Genomic DNA, 14,693 nt, shown 5'->3' with positions numbered 1-14,693 from the left:
TTGTAGTCACATTTCCTTGGGAGTTAGAAATACAGTTGTAACTTTAACACTGCTTTTTTAATAAAAATCATTCACATATTATGAATTTGCAGTGGGATTGGGTGTGAATTTACGAAGACATATTTCACCTGACTGATAAAAGGGGATTCATGGAAGTGTCAGTGAAGACTGGAGATTAAACACCTGGTTAAAGAGCAGTTTGTCTTTTTGACAGCCCACACCCCTTCCTAACCAGTCCTGGGCCACTGCCTCCCTGCCAGCCCCACAGAGCCTTCCCATCTGCCTCAGACAGAAAAACCCTCAGAAACTCTCATTAATTCTTGGTAGCTTGATTGGTACCATCAGTCAGTACCATCATGGGCTGCTTTGATCCCAGAAGAAATGACAGGGCTGTCAAAGCCAGCTGGGAGTGCCACCTTTATGCCATGCCAGAGTAAAGGTGCTCCACATTCACACATCTTGAAAACTCCTCTCAGTGACTGAAGAGCAGGGATCTTTCAATCATGGTGCAACACTGCAAGGTCTTACAGAGGGGAAGGTGACTTTATTATCCAAAATCTCTAATGTGTTTCCCCATTCGTGTTCTCTTATGCACAAACACCAAGATGTGTATCCCCAAGGGCTCCCCAGGATCTCTGTGACCCAGAGGACAGAGGATGCTGGTTGCTGGGTCCTCCCTATGATTCCTGTGTTTCTCTTGCTGGGAAATCCTGAACTAGGTTATTGGGCTGATATTGTCTGTCTGTTCAGATTGTCTTTTGCAGCTGTGTTCTTGCTGGATTAACAGGAAGTAGTAACACTCTGCTGTCTTCTGCTAACACAGTGTTTGTCCCAAGGCTTATCAGACTTGGGGCTGGTGGTGCTGTGCTTGACTAACTGGAAATGCATCCTTGCTTATAAATACAGCCCTTCTTTTAGCCCCTGTTCTGATTTTCCCCCAGTTCATACAAGCATGAGCTTCCATTTGTCTAGCATCCATGCCAGCCTTAATATTTCCATTAAAAGATTCTGCATGGACTAAGACAGGGAACAGCTTGTCACCTGCTAGGCCTGGATGCTGTGTGTCCTGTGTGTAGGGGGAAATGAGAGCCCCTTCTTGCAAACTGCCAAGGCTGGGATGCTGGCCAGAGAGGAAGGTGTAGGCTCTGCTGGATCTTTGAGCAGGTCTGTCTCATTATCCAGGCATTTTGTGTCTGATTAGTTTCCCATTTGGGGAAAAAAGGATGCAAGCTCTTAGATTGTATTGGTGCTGTTTGCTCTCATTGTTACTTGCAGTGCTTTGGGGGTTTTTAAGTTGCTTTGAGGTTGGTATGACTGTGACCACCAATTTGATAGGGACTCCACAGAGCAGAGGCATCTCGAGAGGAACTGACCAGTCCCCAGGGAAAGTGTGAAGGCTGCTACATCCTGTCTGCAGTACTTGAGACTAAAGTCTGACTGGAGGGCTGCAGTTCTGTCCTGAGACAGTTTTGCCTCTATTCCAGCTCAGGGATGGCACTGGTGAGGACATGCCTGCCATGAGGGAGCAGGGTGCCTGCCAGGAAGGGCAGTGCAGCAGCAGGAGGTGATGGGACGCGCTGTGCCCCCAGCCCTGACCCCCAGAGGCAATGTCTGTCTCTGGCAAGGGTGTTCAGGGCAGTGGTGCTCCCAGCATCCCAGAGCTGTGTCCCGGCTGGAGAGCCGGGTGTGACACACATCACCGGCAGGCACAGCACTGCTCCGCCTCCCCAGCGCTTTTGATGTGGGTGTCACACTTCAGCAGAACCCTGAATTAGCTCGGCATCAGTGGAGTCTCTCATTCCATCCTAAACTGCCTGAAGTTCACAAAGCCTCTGCGGGAGCCTGCACGTAACTGGGATGCACGTGAGTTGTTGCCATTGCCACTGCAAACCCAGAAAGTGCCCCAAGCATCTGCCTGTCTCTCTAAGGACAGATGGGTCCCCAAGGGACCCTGCCTCCTCCAGCTGCTGCTCAGAGGGTGCAGAAGGCTGTGCACTGAATCCCTATGCAGTGTTGGGTACCAGTCCCATTTCCCCTCCCCAAAATACGGTAGCATCCACGAGCCTGGAAGGGGCTTCCTCACTGGCATCTGTGCACTGCTCCTTGCTAGTGCAGGGCTGCCCTGGGAAGGAAGGGGTGACCCTGCTTTCCACTGGGTCTCTGCTGGCAGAGGTGGGGGGCTGCTGCTTCACCCTGTGCTGAAACACCCCATCCCTGAAGCACTGCCCGTGTGTCCTGGCTCAGGAGCAGGCTCTGGGGCTGGAAGGAAAAATGCTGTTTGCCATCTGACAGGCCATGCAGCCAGGTCACTGTGGAGGTAATTTTTCCTTTGACACACCTCTCAGGAGAGCAGGGAGGGGCTGGGGGGCTTTGCCTCTGGCACCCCTTGCGAGGCACGTCCCAGCCTGGCGTCCCTTGGCTGCAGGTGCCGGAAGCCTTGGGGCCAGCTTCCCCAAGCAGCCCTTCCTTCCTCTGATTCGTGTGTGTGCTGCTGCCTGCAGGAGCTCCCAGGGCCAGGGGGAGCTGGGCGCTGCCACTGTTCCCTGCCCAGCCAGGCTGGATCCACTCAGCCCTGTCCCAAGGAGAGGGGGAGCAGCGAGCATGGGGAAACTCCATCAGCTGCTTTGAGGAGTGCTGGGGTGGTGGTGGCTGGGCAGAGCTGCAGCTTCACACAGAGGGCTGGGGAGGGGAACAAAGGCAGGTTGGAGAGCTCAGGGAGACATGATGCTGTGCCAGGATGGTGAGGCCAGCAGGGCATGGGGCAGGAGGAGCAGTTTGGGAGCTGCAGAAGTGCGTGCCAGGTGCGTTGCATACCTGTGGCTACTGCTGTCAGTGTCTGAGGTACCTCCCAAGTTCACCCAGCTTCCCAAGACATCCTGCTGCTTCCTGCTTCCCCTGCCCTTGCTCAGGGCTTGCTGGAGGGGGTACAGGGAAGCAGCCTTTTTCCCCACAGGATACCTCTTCTGCTGAGTCTGCATGTTGGTGCTGCTTCTCCTCCAGGCACAGCACTGGAACTGATTCCCAGGCTGCTGACCCAGCAGTGACAGGAGCAGGCAAGGACACTGTCTAGGGCAGGCACATTGCCTGGTGTCCCCAGAGGAGGGCAAGAGGATGCCCTGAGTTCCTCTCAGGCCAAAGCAAGGAGCAGGCAGGCTCTCTGGGTTGGGAGACCTCCACTCTAAAGAGGCACTGCCTGGCTCCTCCAGGAGATGCCCATGGAAAAAGTTCATGGCTGTAAAAGTGAATGGCAGTGTGCCTTGTGTTTGTGCACAGCTCTGACAGCAGTCAGCAACACATCTCAGGACTGTCTCAGGGCCTCATCCTTTCCTGTTGGATAGCATGTTGGATAATGTGGAGTCAGAAAGAAGAAAGGATCACACATGGAGCAGGAGGCACCAGCACAAGGGGTCAGCTGAGGCACAGGGCCTTGCTGGCCCCCCAGATAGGTGCAGGAGGTCTCTGCAGAGAGCAGAGCCTTGGACTCCACAGCAGGATTCGTGAGACTTGATACTGGAAGTGTGATGTCTTGAGCCATTTTGTTGCCCCACATATTCTGAGCTCTTACTCTGTCTTTGTTCTCCCCCAGTGGCTTCTCCTGCTGCCTCTCCCAGGCAGCTGTGAAGCTCCTTGCTTGCACCTTCTGGTTTGATTTGGTGGGCCACTTGATTTTTCCACTTGTTCTTTTGTCGTGCCTGTTTTAGAGCTATATTGATTTCTCTCTTTGCGTGACTTCCACAAATCTGCTCTTTGCTCCCAGCTGTGGATGCTGTTTTTTGCCATCCCTTCTCTTCCCTTTGAAAACACTCTCTTTGCTAACCCCTGCAAGCAAGGAGACACTTAAAACCCCTGAGGATGGATAGATGAAAGGCTTGAATTTATTCCCCAGTGTAAACTACAGCAGCTCAGGGTCTGCTGTAGTTTAAACAGCCTCCTCTGAGCTGTCTGTGCCTTATCTGTAATCCACCCCCTCTAGAACTGGTCTAGAACTGGCAGCAATTAGATGGAAACTGAGGGGTGATATTTTGGGTTTGATGAAACTGCCTCTTCCCAAGAATTTATTGGATGCCATCTCATCTCATCTCATTGTGGCTTTCACCTCCCTACTGCTGTTCCAGGACCTCCTGTGACTTCCTAAGGATGGAATCAGAGACCATCATGGTACTTGCAGAGTCAAGGTTTCTTCTGACTTCTTGTAGCCTTTGGAGAGGCAGAGGAGAGCTAAGCAGGGATTTTAGGCACTCATTGGGGATGGACTGCACCCTCTATTCTTTGCCAGATGAAGAGGTGGGACTGGAACAGTGCCCTGCTCTGCAATGGGTCATGTCTGTGGCTCCTAAGGGAAGGGACGAAACCAGGCGTCTGACTGGACCTGAGTGGGTTGTGTACTGCCCAGTGCCCCCTGGAAAACTGTCCCCTCTTCCTCCTCACCCAAGGCAGTAGTCCCCAAAGCCCTGGGCTGGCTGGAGAGGGCTCCATGTTTTCTCCTGGAGCTGGGGCAGCCTGAGCCATCTGACACTGGGGTTACATCCAACATGCACAGGCACCATCTGCTCCAGGACAATGCCACCTGTCCCTGCTGCCCCCACTGCTGTCCCCTCTCCCCCTGCCTTGCCTGGTCTCACCACGCTCCAAGCAGAGCTGACAAGCCAAGCACATGAAAAACTTAATGTGAAACTAATTTGTCAGACATAAGAAAGTGGAAAAGGCTTCAGCACATTTTTTGCTCATTTTATTCAGCTCCCCCAGCAGGCAATGTGTGCCTCCCATCTCTGAGAAGCCAGCTCTCACTCAGCACCCTGGTGGGAGCCTGGCACTGCCAGGGAGAGAGGGGCTCCCTCAGGGAGTCAGTAAAGGGGAAGGTTGGAAGCAGGGCAACCCAGGAGGAGAGAGCTTCTGGCTGGGAGGGGAGAGCTTCAGAGAGCTTCAGCTGCCACCAACCCGAGCAAAGTTTAGCCCCTTGCAGCTTGGGAAAAGTCTGGAACCACCTCTAAAGTTTGTGTAGGCAGGGGATTAGGGCCACAAGGAAACTCACAGGGACCTCAGGAGGTTTCAAGTCCTACCTCCTCATCAAATCAGGATCAGCTATGGGACCAGACTGGGTTGTTCATGGCATTATCCAGTCAAAACTCCAAGGATGGACGATGCCATGGGATTCTTCTCAAACACTGGCACCAGACCCAGTTTCTGGGCTGTGAACTGTGTGAGGGACCTGGGCATCCACCTTCCAGGGGAAGGGTAGGGTGAGGCATGAGAAGGGAAAGCTTGATGGCTGTGTTTCACTGTCTTGCTAGGCAGCAGGGATGGAAGAATGACGGATCACTACAGGACTGCAGGCTGAAACTGACACTAGGATTTGAGGCTGGGCATGTCTTTGTCATGGCTGAAGCAATCAATGGGCAACCTGTGCCTCTAGAGATCCCCAGCAGCATCCTGGTACCATGTCCAGCCTAGGGTGGCTGCTAGAAACTGAAAGAGGGACAGTTTGTATTAAAACAGGAGAACAGGCTGGAAAGCTGGTAGATAGAGAGTAGAAGAGCCTCATGTCTGCTTAAGAGATGGAGCCAGGGTAGCAAATACACAAGGGAAGAAGGAGAATAGGGATGAAGCTAGAGAGAAAAGAGTGGAAGTGGGTAGGAAGCTGCCTGGTAATCCCAGGTCCAAGGCTGCAGAATGGTCCCTGGGAATGAAAAGTAAAGCTTTCACATCAGCCTGGACAAAAGTCCTCAGGGAATCAAGCACCATCCTGAGAGCTGCAGGCTGTGGGGGCTGCCCATGGCATGGGCTCTCACTGCTGCGGGCAGAGGGGGCAGCAAGGGCGATGTGACATCCCTGGAATGTGACATCCCCTCTGCAGGTGGTGACTCAGTGGCACCGTGGAGCTAACTGGCAGCCAGGGGCCAGTGGCTGGGCAGCAGGAGCTGAGACATCTGTCCCCAGCAGGGAGCTCAGAGAGGGTGTGGGTGAGCCTGTCCCTTAGGATGTGTCCGTGTCAAGTCACCCCAAAAAGCATTATCAAGACTGTCCTTTCCTGCTGTTCCAAACTTGCAGGACCCACAAACAGGAGCCAGCAGGGCCTGACCACCACTTAGCCCTCTGGTCATTGGGTGCTCCTCCAGAATACTGCATCAGGGCCATTGGAAGCTGTAGATTAGCATTGGCATTGAATATCTGCTCTACATACACAAGTAGCTGCCCATTTAATATTAGCATGCACACATAAGTGCAGCAATTCAACACAAACTATATACTGGTGCGTTGTACTAAATGCATATTAATCCAAAGTGCTTCATAATTCTGCATAGCTATGTACTGAGTGTGCAGTGAGGTATTTAAATTTGTAGCACCTATTACTACTGACTGCCATTAAACCACATATTTATCAGAATTGGTTTTTTGATGTCTGTAATATACCACCAGAAGCTCTGATTCTCTTCAGCCTTCCAAAATCTTTTTCCCCTGGTGACCATGTCTGTGATACCAGGTCAGATTAGGTCAAATCCCTAGGAGCTCTGGAACAGCAATGCCCCCACAGAGACATCCATCCACAAATTATTGTGGAAATCTCAGAGGTGGAAGCAGTGGGATTTCCCTGCTGTAATTTTTCTGCTGGATCAGTCATAGCAAATGCTGTTGTGTTTCTGTGCTGTAGTCATGTGGCAGAACAGAGGCTGTTTCCTCCCAGAGCACATGGAGGGGCTGGAACTGTTCTGGGGAGTTCTGGCAGGGAGGGAAGGAGGGATTGGTGAGTGGGGGGCTCAGGAGGGCAGCTGTGGCATTTGTGGGAAGGCTGTACCTGAATGTTGGGAGGGTTTGCAGGAGATCAGCACAAGAAGTGCAGGCACTGGAATTCTGGGCTGCTGCAGGCAAAAGCCTCTGCCTCAAGGAGTGGAAAAGTCAGAGATGGGAGAGAAACTCAATGCAAGTGGCATCAGGAAAAAAAACAGAGTAAGGAATAGGCTTCTGCCTCTGAAATTTTATGGTCTTGGGCAAAATCATTCAAGAGCTGGGCAAAAACTGGCCCCATCCTCTCTCACACACCTGTGCCCCTGTCTGTGCCCTGGGCTGCTGGGCACTCCCAGCCTCCCTGCTGCCCTCCCTCAAACAGAGGGCACTGAGCTCCCTCCTGGCAGTGCAGAGCCCACACTGCAACCCTGGGAGGACTGGACAGCATGTGTAAACAAGAATGGGTTCACCTGTCTATGATCCACAGTGGTGCTATTCAGTGTCTCATCTGCCACAGCTTCCATCTCCAGGGATCACAGGTGGTGCCCACAGTGCCAGGCAGCTCCATAGACTTTGTTGGTCTTTGGAGAGTTCGAGTCAGCAAAGGTGCAGCCCTGCAGCCAGCCCCACAGAGTCAAGGTGTGAGTGTGTCTGGGATTCAGCAGAGGCTGCTTGATCCCTTCTGCCTTCCTCCTGCTGTCTGGAGAAGTGAAGGATAATGTGCTCAGGCAGTCCGTGATGGATGGCAGGGAAGTCCTGAGATGAGAAGGATTGCACTGCTTGTGGGAGGAGTGGGAGGGAGGCTGAAGGGCAGGGGCAGAGCATTCCCTGGAGCTGTGCAGAGCTGCTGACATGGGAGTTATGGCCCTTTGGCATTGCAGCAAGGTCCCCAAAGGCTGGAGTTATGAGAGAAAGGCTGCAGGAACAACTGGGAGCAGTAGCAGGGCTGCTGAGGGCTGTATAGATCCCACTCCCAGCAGCTTCTCACTGGATGTGTGGAAGACACTGGGGTGAGGGTCGGTCCTGGAGCACTGAGCTGCCCCATCATCCTGCTCCAGCTGTAGAGAGAAGAATCCTGCCATGGAAGGGGCCTCCTTCCCAGGGCACAGAAACACTTTATTCCAGACTTGGAACAAGGGAAGAGAAGGAGCAAACCTGAAACACCTTCTCAGGCTGACAGCAGTCACAGCCTATCCTGGGAGGCCAAGGAGAAATGCTGTTTGACCCCATGTAGCACAGCTTGGGTTGTGCTAGTGCTTACAGCATGATTGGGGTTTGTTTTTATATTGCAAAAGAGCAAAGGAGTGATCTTCCCCCAAAGTATGAGGCAGCTCCTAAGCCTGCCTCCAGCAAGTTCTCCATTTTCCAACAAACTAGGCAGTGTTTTTAGGGTGGAAAGGGATACAGTAAGTCCTTTACTGTCCACAGGGCACCTTCTGCTTCTGTCATTTCTAACCAGCTCTGTGAGAGGAGTGTGTGGGAGTTACTCATTTCTGCAGTAATCTCTGCTTCCCAACAGCATCAACAAATGCAGGCTGTATCCCAGAAAGTGGCTGGGGGAAAAAGTAGTGTGTCCTTCTGACTAATGTGCTTTTTCCCTGCTCAAATGGAAGATTTGCCACAAGCCAGGAGGGCACCCAAAATGTGCCCAAACCCACACAAGAATAAACTGCTATCCTATCTTCCCCTCTCTTATTCAGCTGGGAGGGAGGAAGCCATGTGCTGGCATCCAGAGTTTCAAGCATCATCCTCTGATGGAGAGTCACGGCTGAGGTTCTGGTCCAGCAGAGTGGGGAGGGGCAGCTCCTGGGGCCACCCTGACCAGGGCACTCTTGGGTTAAACGTGAGTCCCACCTAAGAGGGAAAGTGGGTCAGGGCAGTCTCCCTCAGCTCACTATCAGGTTAATTTGATTCCTCTTTTAGTCAGAGCAGAAGGAAATTGTGGGCTCTGACTCCCACCCTTCCCTTTGATCTGTTTCGATTGCTGCAGGCACTTGCTTCTTTCTGCAAGGACTGGATTCAGAGCCCTAAAAAGCTGACGATGGTTTGCTAGAGAAGACTCTGGAGCAGGGTGAGATGGATTTGGGGGATGGGCCTGGGAAGAGCCCCTTCACTCAGCAGAGCAGTGGCATGGATGAAAGCATCAGCTTTTTGCACATGAGCCCTGCTAACATTGCCTTGCTGCTGGGCTGCAGCAGCAGCTCCCAGGGCTCACCATCACACCTGGGCACCACTGTCCTCTCTGCAAAGAGCAGGGTGAGTCCAGGTCCTCCTCTCTCTGGGAAACAGAGGCATCATGAAGCTCAGCACTAAAATGACCTGTTCCCATCTCTGCTTCCAGTGGTGGGCGCCCAGACAGGGTCTGGGGAAGGGGATAATGGGATGGGATCTCTCCTGCTCACCTAGAGCCTGGGAGAAGTTGGGCAAAGAACAGCATAGTGCTGGCAGGTGGCACTGGTGCTTTCGTGGTGCCAGAGCTGTGTGTTGGTCCCATGTGCCACAGCTGCCCGTGTGCTGCAGCTTCCCACACTGCAGGTATGGCTGTGCAGGCACGGGAGCCGCGGGATTCTCCTGCCCGAGCAGCAGGCAGCGTGGATCCGCCTGTCTGTCCGTCCTGCTGCTGCCGGGGCTGGCTGCACGTGCTTTGGAGAGGACAGAGTGGAGCCAGCCCAGTGCTGTTGGTTTATTTTGCAGGCGACGACAATTTTCTGCCTGCTGCACACTCTTTAATTAAGCGCTCAGAGGATGTGGGGCAGAGGCGTAATGAGCACTCCGTTTGCATATCAAAAGGCAGCACCATTAACAGCCCTGCGCTCGCAGGGGCTCTCAGAAGGCAGGCGGGTCAATGCCCTGCTCGGTGTGCTGGGGGCGCCTGGGCTGTGCTGGGGTGATGGGCAGGGACGGGGAAGCCGCAGCTTCGGGCCCTGGGGGGCAGCAGAAGGGCTTTGCCAAGGCAGGGAGGTAACAGGGCACTTTCTAAGCAAAGAGGGGTCTCACTGAGGATTTTTGGCAGTGTTGCCCAAACCCAGCCTCATCCCAGGCAGCTCCGTTTCCTGACTCTCCTGCCAGCCTGGAGGAGTTGTCCCCAGGCGACCCCTCGCTGGCCAGTTGGAGTGGCCCTGGAAGGCTGCTCTGAAGCGGCTGATTGTTCAGATAAAGCTTATCCTGTTACCCAGGCTGTTTGTTGCCGTACGGCATTTGCACAGAGTCCCTGTAGATCTCAATTTGGCCATGCTCAGACAGCAGGATTAAATGTTCCTTTGCTTCTGTCTCCTGCACGGAGGAAATCAGCTACCCGGGTGATGGTTTACTCCTACACATGCACTTGTCTTTCTCCTTAACTCTCTTCTAATTAAATATAAAAATTTCCCAGGGGATGGGGAAGACGGCATGCCAGGGCATCCTTGGCTCTCTCTGCATGTCTGGACACAGTGTGCTTACTGGGATTCTGTCCCTGCCAGGCTCTTGAGGATTTTGTCAGCAAGAGACTTGTTTTGAGCACTCGGGTTAGCCCATCCACTTTTCGGCAGGCTGAGCAGGCAGCCCCAGGTGGGACTTGTCTGGCAGGCACTTGGTTTCACTTCTGGAAAGCTGGGGAAAGTCTGTGTAAGCTTTGCAAAGTTCTGGGATGAGGAATGTGGTGCCCAGGATTTCTTCTGCTCTCCTCCTACTTTCTCTCAGCTCCCCCTGCTTCCGTGGAGCCTGTGTTTGTGTGGATAACCTCATGCACATGGTCCCAAGGAGACAAGGATTTGCAGCTTCTGGGAAAAGGGGACAAAAGAATTTCTAAGGCTTGATTTTCTGCTTTGACCATCCTCCCAGTTAGAGAGGGCACTGAGAGATACTGTTAGGGGCTGCCTGTAGCTAAGAGCACACAAGCTGAGAGGCAAGAGAGAAAAATGCCCTGGTGGAGGTGTAGCAAAAACTTGCTCTCTTTTCCTCCTATCCAGGTGCACTTGGAAATGCTTTTGGAGGACATAACCCTATCTGAACAGGAATACATGCACTCCTTCAGTTGAGGAAACCCTTACTGACTCCCCTGACCCTGCCTGGCTCCCCAGCAGCCATCTCAGTCTGAGCCTCCCCATGGCCATGGGAAGAACAGGGAAGGCTTTCTAAAATACAGGAGCTCTGGTTTGGTAGCAGAGCACGTTAACAAAGGGAATTCTACTCTCCAAGTTCATTATCCATGCTGCCAGTCAACAAAATAAACTGATTTCTGTGCTGTGCCTCAAAAACTTTATATAAAAGCTGACCAAAGATACACTTAAGTTGATTGTATTGCAAGGCAAATTTACTACCAGGTTCCTTTAAGCCAGTTAGAGGTAGAACAACACAATGATCAAATTAAGGGCACAATTAAGATTAAATTGATAGGTATGAATGTTCAAGTGCCAAGTGAACACAGCAGGTAATCACATCAAACAGTGAGGCTGATATTAGAAAGGATGACATGGTATTCATCTTCCATGTGCTCTGAGAGTCAGGGGAACAGCTGAATCACTTTCAGGTGGGGCTTCTGCCAGTGTCATGAGGTTGTGGAGGCAGGGAAGGAGCTGCAGGACAGGTCCCTAAGATCAAGCACCTGCTGCTGAGTGAAACTCCTGGTAGCAGTCCTCCACCTTGCTGAAGCTGAAGCCACTCAGGGTAGGGTGCACAGTGGTGCCTTAGACCTTTTGTGTCTTGGATTTGACTGTTGAAAAGACACACATAGAAGAATAAAAGTAGGTTTAAATGAGTATTAGTTCAAAGAGCTGATCGTGGCCACCAAGAACTTCCTTGGATTGACAGGTCCTAATAATGTGTTAAATGTGGATATTGAGCACTTGAATTTTAGTATTTTCATCCTGTCTAATAAGCCAGGGATGTGCTTCCTTCCTTATTTGCTGGGATCAGAGCAAAAAGTCCATGTAAACAAACCTCCCTGTCATTCCAAAAGAGTTCACCTCCTTCTCTAGAGGATTTTCTGAACTTTTGGCTTTGTTTCACTTCTTCCAGCAATGCTGCTCTATCCCGAGCTCTTTTTCTTGGGAAGAAAAGGAGCTGCTGCCCATGAACCACCACAAAAAGGATGTATAGCTCACATGGGGCCTGGCATGGCTTTCCTTGGGGAGCAGATGTCTGGGATGAGGAGACCAGGACCTTCCTTCATATGCATAGCAAGGTCTTGTTCTCCTCCTGCTTTGGAGATCACTTTCCTGTGGAGCATTTGGCACATTGTCTGTGAAACAGGAGCATCACCACTGTCACATGTGACTGAAACATGGGGGCTCTCAGTTCTCACACTCAAAAAGGAGGAGCTGTTACAGTGTGTGTCCCATGCAGGTGAGGGGTGCTCCTCAGTCCTGTCCCTCTCCACTGCCTGTTCTTTTCCTCCACTGCTTCAATGTCTCATTCCCTTTCCCAAGGGGTTAAGGGCAGCCAGCTGTTCCCACCAGCAGTTTTGGCACACATTAGGTAGGAGAAGAGGCTCTACCCCAGGCAGAGGGGACATAGTGGCCAGGGTGGCACAGCATTTTTTCTGGGTAGATATCCTGACCATCCTTGTTGTTTGCTCAGGACAGTTTAATTGAGTTTTCTCAGGGAGAAGCATTTCCATCTAATTCAGCTCTTAATTAACCCCGTGCATCCCAAAGAAGCTCTGCAACCACTTGTAAATTAAATATGAAAAGCATTGTTTATCTAGGAATAGCAGCCTAATGGCTGCAAGTCTGATGTTTATAGGCACTAATGATGATGGATATGGGAGAGAGAACTTGGGAAGGAAATGGAGAGGAAGAGTTTCTTTGCTCTTAAAATGTACAGATGCAGATGTGTAAGGGATATATTCCTTGGGCACAAATGGACCCTTTCCTCTCTTGATTAAAAATTAGTGTGAAAGAAACACCAGGAGATTGGAGAACCAATATTCCCACTGAAATAACTTGTGTTCTATACTGTGTTGTGGCAAGATGAGCCACAGGGCTGGTGTTTCTGCAAAAAGAGGAGGATCAAATCATCTTGTTGCAAGGGGAAATAGTTTTGTGGCTGACAGGAGCTAAAGAAGAGGAGACTCTTGATAGCAAGGTCTGTTCAGGTAGGAGCTGCTTCTGCATGGGTGCTGGCCTGGGGCAGGGTGAGGAGCAAGGAGCGAGGCTGGCACAGCACACTTGGGGCAGCCCCAAGTCAGCCAGAGCCCCAAGCACAAATGCACAAATGCACAAAATGTCACCAGTAGCAGGGATGCTCTGGGTTATGTGTTTATCTGATACAGCATCGAATCTCACTGAGTCTCTGGCCTCAAACAGCTATTTCCTGTGTCAAACCCACTGTTATTTAATCTCACATTGGGTGAAGTGGTGTTTTCCCGCCTCGTCCCTGCTTTTATTTCACTGACCAGGGGAAAACTCCCCTCTCATATCTTCTCTCTGCCCCTTGTTAATTTGTAAGGCTGGCTAGTGCCTCCCCTCCCCAGCAGCTGGAGTCCCCACCAAGGTGTCCCTCCTCTTGCTGTCCCCATGCAGCCTGGTGCCACTTGCGCCCCTCGTGCACATTGCCCGACCTGTCCCGGCTGCATGGAGCCTTCCCCTCCTGCTTCTGCTCTGTCAGCAGGGACTGTGGCCAGAGGTGTTCCTGGGGGTTCCCAGCTCCTTCTGGAGGATGGTACAGAAACCCCCCCGGGTTTACAAAAGCCTGCAAGTTCTGTGCTGCAAAGTGCATTTCTTTGCATCGATACAATTTGTCACCGTGGTACCCATCCATACAGTACTTTTGGGACTCCCTGACACTCCTTGCTGTATCCGTGCTCACGAATCATCTGAAAAATCTTGCACTTGTTCCTGCCTTTGGTCTCTGCTCCTCCATCCAGGCTGTTAATAACACCCCTGCATAGCAGGAAGCCTAGCACGTGTCCCAGCTTCACCACTGCTAATCTTCTGCCATTATAAACCCAAACTATTTATCCTCTCTGCTTTGGGACTCCTTGCCAGGTTCCCATGCAAGAAAAAGATGGTGCCTTTTGCCCTCTGGCTAATTAGCTTTTTTAGCAGCAGTCTGGACAATCTTTTGTTGGAGGAGCTCTAAATAAATAGCCACTTCGTTGTTCTGCATCCGCCGCTGGGCTGATACGTTCAAGGAAATCTGGGAGATTAGTGAGACATGGTTTTCCTCTGAGACACGCACACTGGGCTGTATTATGAGATGTTCTGTTTTTAATTATCATTCCAATCAATTTGGTGCACACAGATGTGCAATTTACTGATCTGTAATTCCCCAAATTACCCCTGGAGGCTTCATTTTTATTGTCAGTGTAACATTTGCTACCAACTATCTGCTGTTCAGTTTTTTTGGGGGGGAAGGCTTTCTTGTTGTTTTTTTGTTTTTACACCTTCAGCCATCTGCTCTCCAGAAATCCATTTTGCCTCATTTTTTTCTTTCTTGTTACCTGCTGTAATTTCTTGTTGCCAGGCAAGGTTTTGATTTCCCCATTTGGGAGTACCCCTGTGTGCTGCAGCCGATCTGCAGGTACGTGGAGCCCAGTCTGGGCTGTGACAGCGATCCACTCTGCAGCCAAACCCTTTCTGCTCTAACCCCATCTGGGTTTCCCTGTGGTAGCAGGCAGCCACCAATCCCACTGCAGCTCCAGGTATACAGCTTAATTAATTAGTGCTTGTAGAGTGCAGTCAGGAGGTTCTGGGGAAGATGAACATGCCATAAGTGCCCTCTTTGTGGAGAGATGTAATTGCTCCTCTTGGGGAGCTGCTGGTGTGAGGCAGAGGCAGCTAACAGGGCTGGCACAGACTCTGTGAGGAGGGGGGCAGTTGGCTATGTTTCCTCAAGGAGACACAATTTCCTCTCAGGAAATGGGGGAACAAAGCAAAGAAACACAGCAGGATGGAGGTGTCTGTGTCTGGCCAAGAGCTCTGCCACCTGGGGAGCATTCCCTGTGGGACCAGGTGCCAGTCTCAAAGACCCCAGCCTTGGCCATTCCT

The sequence above is a fragment of the Erithacus rubecula genome (assembly GCF_903797595.1).
Source record: "Erithacus rubecula genome assembly, chromosome: 6".
Lineage (NCBI taxonomy): Eukaryota > Metazoa > Chordata > Aves > Passeriformes > Muscicapidae > Erithacus > Erithacus rubecula.
The sequence above is the reverse complement of the archived record's forward strand: the minus strand, read 5'-3'. Positions refer to the sequence as shown.